The following is an 8,314-nucleotide window of genomic DNA, read 5'->3' as shown; positions in this document are numbered from 1 at the left end:
CAGAAGACACAACTCTAATATAGAACACCGACTGTTACGAACCGTCATGTTTTGTGGACCCCCACTTTACTACTACTGGAATCCGGGGTCCCCCACTGAATCATTATTGGAATCCAGGGACCCCTCACTGAGTCATTACTGAAACCAAAGGTTGGGAACCACCGATGTAGAAATAAAAAAATAAAAAAACATAAGTCAAGGAGTAGACCTAGAATACAGACAAATGGCACATAAAACTATTGGAGGGTATTTAAAAACTATAAACTGTGCAAGACAATTGCCCCATCTCATCATGCGGTTGTAAAGCGGTCTCCCCAAACTGGACTGCTTCCCCATTTTCTTCAGTGGTCTTGGCTGCTACTATCTATATTGCTCCTGTGCTGCCCCCAATATTTTCTTCTGACCAGTATGTACAGCACTCCCGCTTTATTCCCAGTATTTCTTTCCCAGTACTCTCTTTCCACGGTCTATAGCGCTCCACTTTCTCCATAGTGCTTTCCTCCCTCAACTCACATCTATGGCTGTACCCTCGTTTCTTCCGCTTTGTTTCTCTCCACTGTCTGTGTTTCTCATCTTTTACCTCACTGTTTCCATCTGTCACTAATTTCTACCAGTCACCCCTTCCCTCTGTTATCTGCATCCCTCACCTCATCCCTGATAATGTTTGCACCAATTCCTCTTTTGTGCTTATCTATCTATCTATCTATCTATCTATCTATCTATCTATCTATCTATCTACTGGAACCTTGAATCTTGGGGGTTAAGCCTTTGTACTTTGTACCTTGAGCCTTGTAGGATGGGGTATCATGACTCACTCAAGACGTCGCCTCTTTTGAGAGCCATGGCCCCACCCGCACTCAATCATAATAAATAGCATTTACACTCTGCACATCTGTTTTATATATATATATACCCAAACAAAAAAAATCAAAACATTGCACTCCAGGAAGCGTATATCAGCACACGTATTTAATTTTACCAAAAAGTGAGTGCCTCCACCACGGATGCATTTCGACCACCAAGGTCTTGATCACGTAGTTACGCTACTGTTCCAACAGGCACACTACTAGTGCCAGGAAATGACCTAGAGTATGTCTCTGAAGGTACCAAACTCGGCTGGTATCCCATAATTTGTTGGCTGTAATTTACCCATTCTCAGATGTAGAAGCACCAACTTGGCTGGGGCCACCTAATGGATTTGTGGCTTTCCACGTGAACTGGAGAACGAATTAGTTGATATTTTGGGTCATGATGTTTCTTTAAACAGCATTTGTTAGAACCATATGGATACCTCTCAAATGGTTCAAGAACCATTGTGCTGAGCCTTGACCAACAGGACACACCCAAAGGACAAAGGGTGTAAGACATAATCTCATGAGTATCATGCTGACGAGTGATACAGACTAACTCAGTCTGGTTGTTCAACGGCACTGCAGGTGCACCTCAAGGTGCAGTCCTTCAGTGATCCCACCACATCCTCGACCTTCAGACAACATATTTCAGCAGTTTTGGTGACAGCCAGCTGGATGCAGGGTCCCATGCGTCCATGGAATTCTCTGTTCCTTAAGTTGTCCTTCAGGCGGGTCGCAGTCAGTTGAACCTTTCGTTTGTCCTCAAATCAGGGCAGCTCCTTTTTAGTCTCACACGTAGTCAACAGCAACAGGGCTTCTTAAGTTCCTAGTTTTAGTCCCAGCCTTAGGTAGTATCTTAGATCCTCCCAAACTGCCTGCCACCCCCCACGACTGTCAGCCTGAGTGACACTGGGGACAGGAGACTGATGGATTGGGGTTTACACGCCGTGAGGGTGTTGGCAGAAGGTTGAGGGGTTCAGAGCCCTAACACAGTCTATTAATGCTTTATTGCTGTAACTAAAGCGGAATACCTTTACCAAACTTAGATAATCCATAGGATGCCTTGAATATACTGATACTGCATGGGTATATGCCTGCTCATTTCTTTGGTTTTATGACGTACTCCCATGTTGCTTTACAACCAACTAATAGCACTAGGTTACATATAATCTTGTGCAGTGAATTAGGACCTACAGCCTGATATGGAGTGCGGCGGGTGGATACACCATCAGCTTTATCACAAGTGGGCATTATATTCTAATACCCGTGTAATAAGGTGGACGGGGTATCAGTCACGTTTGTGGTGGAGTACCAGTCCACTAAACTGTAAATCAGACCTTTAATGTGTAGGCAGTGGTTACCCACATATATGTATGTAAAGCATAGTCATGTCATATTCAGTCAACTATAAGGCTTCTGGTTGTGGGACTTCGGGTAAAGTATATTGTTATCTTTCATGAAGGAATTGAGTTACTTAGACAGTAAATCAGTGATGGATGGAGTTATGGATGACAAACTAAAGCTCTGGTAACTATTCTGCGCTCTTTTCAGGCCATCTTAATATGAACAAGCATACACCAATCAGCTTTGGTCTTGCCACACTAGGAGTAGGGTTTCTCAAACTCCTAGGCCATATCACTTCTGAGCGGGGGCAAACATAAACCCAGAGTTGTTGCTGCCTTGCTGGGCACAATCCGTTGCGTGGAGCTTGCCTCTTGTTGGCACTGTGATAAACATACCTACAGCTCCTACAAGAGACCAGAACCATTACTAATACACCTGTTTGTAGAGCAGCTGAACCAGGGCCGGCTCTAGAACGGTGCAACCGGTACCGACCTCAGGTGTGGGGCCATGTTTTCAGGTATATTATGATTTTAAAAGCATCTCCAGCAATTTTCTAGCAACCTAAAAAATGTCAAGACAACTCTGGTGATTAATGTTCTTCCTGGAGAGAGATTAGAGTTTTGTCTACTGGAAGTTTTGACTCACTGTAAGGTAGAGCAGAGGGTTAATATGCCTGCTGCGAAGACTGTGTACATACAGAACACAAAGTGCATGTAATGTAAACAGGTCAGTGAGTTGCCAATTTTGTCAGAGATATTCTTTTGTTATTGCAGTTCATAAGTTAAAATCCTAATAAGGAATAGTGTGCTATTAAGTGACATCAAAAAGCTGCGTGCAAGCTACAAGGCATAGATTAGAGCGCTATGATTTCCCCCAGCCTTTCATTATCCTAATGTTACAAAAAGGTTTCATTTAGGTAGAAATCAGTCCTTATTATTAAAGAGAACCGCCAACCTTGGTGTTACGTTTTAAATTCTGAGTTTGTGCTTCTCCAAACTAAGCACTCCTAAACTCTACAACCCACCATTATGGATGACAAGTTTCCTACGCCGTGTAGCCCTCTGTCCTATGAAACATTCTCTATACACTGATTTAGACATGTATGATTGTGGGTTTCTGGTCCAGTGCCAATGTCTGAGACCCTATTATATTGATGCCTATTGAAACTTTACATATGACACTCAGTAGCAAACTATGTGCAATCTCAGTATTGGCAGCTACTGAACAGGTTATTATCCACTTAAGCTCACTTCTGAAACGAGTTCTCTTTGACTCTATACATGCTTACACTGTAAGTCAATCAAAGTTTTGAAACCAGCCACAGTCACACACTTCACTTTGAAATGTGGATATATAAACAACTATCTAATTATTAAAGTAATTTTTATTAATCTCTTAAGATATGACATGCAAGCACGGTATCACAAAGGGTATTATACAATGGGTACTCATTTAACATATAGCTGGCCAAACACCAGGTTTTCCCCATTAGCCATAATAGCTTTTTTGGTAAGTATTCTTCTCAATTTAAGTGTATCATTGTTTGAAATAAATGTGCTTGTTCTGAACATATTTTGAAGAGTCAGGATTTGCAAAGATGTAATTATTTTTTTAATTCTATGTACTGAGGATACTCAAAAAGAGAACCTCAGGAGTCTCTTTGTGTTCATTTGCGGCATCTTTAATTTTAGGATGGCAATACTGGGCGCAGCATGCTCCTAATAAATACAAAATTCGATTTATATTTGTTGTTGTGGCACCAATTCAATATTTGAACAGTAAATGTGAGGAACTTCATCTCTCTTAGTCTAGCAAAAGACAACACTTTGCAAAAGTTCACCAAATTACTGGTGACGCTGAGCCGGTGCCTTAAAAAAATGTGGCAACCCTGGTCTGCAAGGACTGTAGCCCCCATGTGCCACTGGCAAGAAGAAAGGCAGGCTCTCATTGGTAATTAAACCCTTGGTCCTGGTGGGGAGAGTGGTCTAATACTACAGAGTAATGAAACACTCAGTGCCTCTCCCAGGAGGAGTGATAGCATTGGGTAATGGTTGGAGGCAGTGTTTAATTTGTGCTTATTGTTTTTGGTGCGGAGCACCGGCACCTATTGTTGAGGGGCGGCACTTATTTTTCTGCCTCAAGCTTTTACTGCAAGCAAAATACACATGTGGAAAAGACGGAGGAAGAGAAAAACCAAATGCGTCACAAAGGGAGAAAGCTGCAAGAGTGAGCTGAAGGGGCAGGGAGTGGCTGTAAATGGATTGAAGAGGCCCAAGATGGCTTCAGGATTACGCTGCCTCAGTATTCTGTGCTCACACATTTAATTGCAGCATCTGCATGTTTAAGAGGAGGGCTTTGGGCACCGGCACGTTTTTATTTACAAATTGAGCACTGGTTGGTGGTGCTGGTAACTTAAGCCCTCTGTAACTCCCCAGGCAAGGAAAGGGACTGCCAGAGACTAGGGCAGTCAGTGCTTTGGACAGAAGGCCTCAGCCTTCTCCATTAGTGATAATAATGCCAGTGCTGGGGGCTGGTGCTTTTAATGTGGCTCTTGGTTTTGCCCTTTGCCTTTCCGTTCACCCATGAACTACAAGTGCCTCCTTCTTGAGACGGGTACACAGACACTGTTTACACAGAGATCACGGCCTTCTCCTTTCCCTTCTAGGTTCTATACTTAGACATAATATTTCAATAACTTGTTTGAAAGCTCCTATTTGAGTTGGACGTCAACCAGCGCTTTGAGCCAAGAGCTGCAACCGGAACGTGAATGGCGACGCTACTGTCCAGAATCAGTAGCTTTTGGCTGGCCCTCGTCAGTAGCCCTCTTGGGGGAGCTGGGAATGTGCAGTGTCTGTACTGGAAGTCTGCAGGGTCCAGGCAGAGGCATGAAGGATGCCTTTGTGTATTGGACAAGTAAATTTACATGCCCGCCAGATGTACAACAGCATTGTTGTTTTCTTCATGTCTGTCTGCCTTACTTATTCCTGCATTTTATCAAGTTCTGGCGCGGGTAGTCTCCATATGTAGCAAACCTGCGGCCAGAAGGATGCTGGCAGAGAATAGAGAACGAGAGAGAGAAACAGAGAGAGAGAAAGAAAGTTTACATAAGTGTGTGTACCTTATATGTTGTGACATATTCTTCTCTGTAGTCTACTGCAGTGGTTCCCAAATTACTGGTATCTGAGGACCCCCACTGAATCATTATTGGAATCTGGGGACCCCCCCCCAATGAGTCATTACTGAAAGCTGGGGATCTAATCTGTTTATTTTATTTAATTTTCTAAGTAGTCGCGGACCCCCTAAGGAGGCTTTGTGGACCCCTTAGTATTCCAACACTGGAAGTCCTATATTTTTACTCAACTTCAGGCTTAGGCTATGTAGACTGTCTCTCCCTGTATCTCACTGGGAGCTTGGCCCTCTATAATGTTGATTAAAGTTTTCTGAGGAATGTTGATATGATGCAGACAGAAACCACATCAAAATCTTCAAACGAAGAGCTACCTAATGATGTGCAGTAGACCAGCGCAGCAGAACGAAACTATCAGCAATATCCGGTGGCAGACAGATTCATGCATATAAAGCCACACAATGATCCATATCAGAGCCTATGGGCCACAATTCAATTGTAATCATTTTGATATAGCGCTTACTGCACTCTTCACTGAACAGTAGGAAGCACAACCAAATACAATTCCACAGAGGACTTTATTCTGGTCAAAGAGTGCCCGCCGATACGTAAATTCCACCTTCATAGTAAACGTGCCGCAGAACTATACAAAAGATAGCAAGTGTTATACACATGCATATAACATAGCACATAACAAATTTGTTACAGGAATTCCTACAATTTCCTAATGTAAGAAGTAATAAGATAGAAACAAATTTAGACCTCCACAAAGAGTCATCAAACCTTTTAGGGAGACAAGACGTCATTATACTCCATACAGGGCTTTAGAAGTATTGGTTCTATGAAATAGCTGTTGCTGAAATTCTGCAATACCTGTGAACATGCAATAAAGAAGTTGATTAAAGATGTCATCATAGTTGAACTGCTTCACTCAGTGGCTTGCCAGAAATAAACCATGACAGGGAAAGTTAGCACGACTAGGTGGACCAGGTAACATAGAGGAGCTAAGCCTATAAGGTTGTTGATGGTAGAGCTGTGGGTAAGACTGGTGAACACTCCAAACTCCCATGAACCTTACAAAGATTAAGAATTAGTTGAAACTGTCCAAGCCTAAGGCACATAATGAAATTTCACCTTAAATGAGCAGAATATTCACACCATAACTGGGTAACTTTTGAAAATAGTCTTGCTTAAATCCATCAACAAGTCGTAGGTATGTCAGTAAATTCAAAGGTACCCTAATGAAGAAGTGGGGCTCCCCACCTAACCTACAACCAGTATTTTATTAAGGGCCAGAAGCCTTGCGACATAAACACAACAAGGCGCTTGCACTCGAGCATTTAAAATACTTTCTCTGCAAGTCTCTTCTTCCTTTGGAATCTTTCTGGACATGTCATGTGTCATGGCTTCTCTATGATAAGCTGTGTACAATAACTACAATAACTTCAGTGGCTACTGCACCTTAGTTTGGTGGGAGGGGACCATCTTGTATTAGTTATAACTGCCCCATCTACCCAGAAGCTTACCCCTCCTTTGCAGTCTGGGGGAAATTACAAAGCAGTGGCCCTGCTCCAAGATGTTTAGCAAGGCAGGCAGGCATCCTAGTATCTCAGCAGTGCCTCCAAAAACCAACCGGTCTGTGGAGAACTGGATGACAGTGATCCATCTATGCACTGTGGTGTCTGCGGCTCTGGAGGAAGGCAGCCACGTTAACCCTAATAAGATATATCTGTCATAAATACCTGGAAATTAGTCCTTTTGAAGGATTCTATGGACTTCACAACAGTGTATAAGACTTGCCAAGGACTGTCAAAGTTTAAAGTTGAGCTAGTTATGTCACAGGAGTGTTGGAAAACCCCTTTGTACAATCGCTGGCATTAAAAAGATAATCGATTACTGGAAAAGAGATGGTGAAAATGGATAGGAGAGTTATATGGAAGAGGAATGAGAGAAGGGGTGATAGAGAGGCAGGAATAATGATAAAAGAAATGGGACAAGGCGTATAGATGGATAAAGGAGAAAGGGAGAAGCAATGAGAAGATATATGGGGGGCAGAAGTGGATTAGAGGACAGGGAGGGAGAAAGGGAGGTATAGGTGATGGAGTAGAGAAATTGTATGGAAGTCAGTGGACAAGTCAACAGACTATGAGACAAAAGAAGGCTTTCGGAAGATGGGAATGGGGAAGTGATGGGCAAAGATATAGGGAAAGATTACCAGGGTTAATAGGGAACACAAGGGTAAGAAATATTGAGGGATATCCACCAGGTGGACATAGAAAAGGAATGACAAAAAAGAGGACAAGTTACAGCGAGACACAGAAAAAGGAGTGATAGAGAGAAGAGATGTAAAGAGGTGTTTGTTATAAATTGAGCAGTGTGGGTACCAAAAAATGCTGAGGGAGGGAAAATGACCAGACAAAGAACCAGAGGTTGGAGTACTAAATGAAACGGGATACTGTTGGAAGAATAATAGATGGTAGTTTAGGGTCACAGATGCTAGAGAGGGATGGGTAAAGGGCTGAGGTTACCAGTCTGCTTTATTAATTAATACAATTTAACTACAGATATGTTTCAGAAATGTTTGCCCTCGTAAAATATTCCTCATTCCTTTTTAGAAGTTGTACTGACAAGTCTCCCTCCTTCACCTGTGCACTGTGACCCCGAGAGCGGGGTCAGCTGACAGCACAATGCTGTTAGAATGAGTAATTTTACATTTTACTGTAGTGACTAGATCAAAACTATTGAAGTGTTGTATTTCAACAAACTATTCAATGTAGTACTTTGTTGAAGATAGCTACATCTATCACATTCATTCCCTTGCCAAAGAAAGGATGCCTATTCTCTGAATGGACCTTGAAGACTCCATTTGGAGAAGTGGTGATGCATTGATACCCTTAATGAAAAAGGCTGGTTGCTACCGCAACTGGACCGCAGTCTAAAACAAGTAATGGAATAGTTGTTCTCAAAGCAGTCCTTCATCTGTGATGTGCAT

At 42.5% G+C, this 8,314-nt stretch overlaps 1 protein-coding gene across 2 annotated transcripts in view; it reads left to right on the top strand.

The window, feature by feature from the left end:
* SYN1 (synapsin I) overlaps positions 1-8,314 on the top strand; it is a 391,962-nt gene that overhangs the window by 175,127 nt on the left and 208,521 nt on the right. The gene's annotated exons all lie outside the window — the stretch shown is intronic.

Source organism: Pleurodeles waltl, chromosome 10 (assembly GCF_031143425.1).
Source record: "Pleurodeles waltl isolate 20211129_DDA chromosome 10, aPleWal1.hap1.20221129, whole genome shotgun sequence".
NCBI classification, from domain to species: Eukaryota; Metazoa; Chordata; class Amphibia; order Caudata; family Salamandridae; genus Pleurodeles; species Pleurodeles waltl.
The sequence above is the reverse complement of the archived record's forward strand: the minus strand, read 5'-3'. Positions and strand labels throughout refer to the sequence as shown.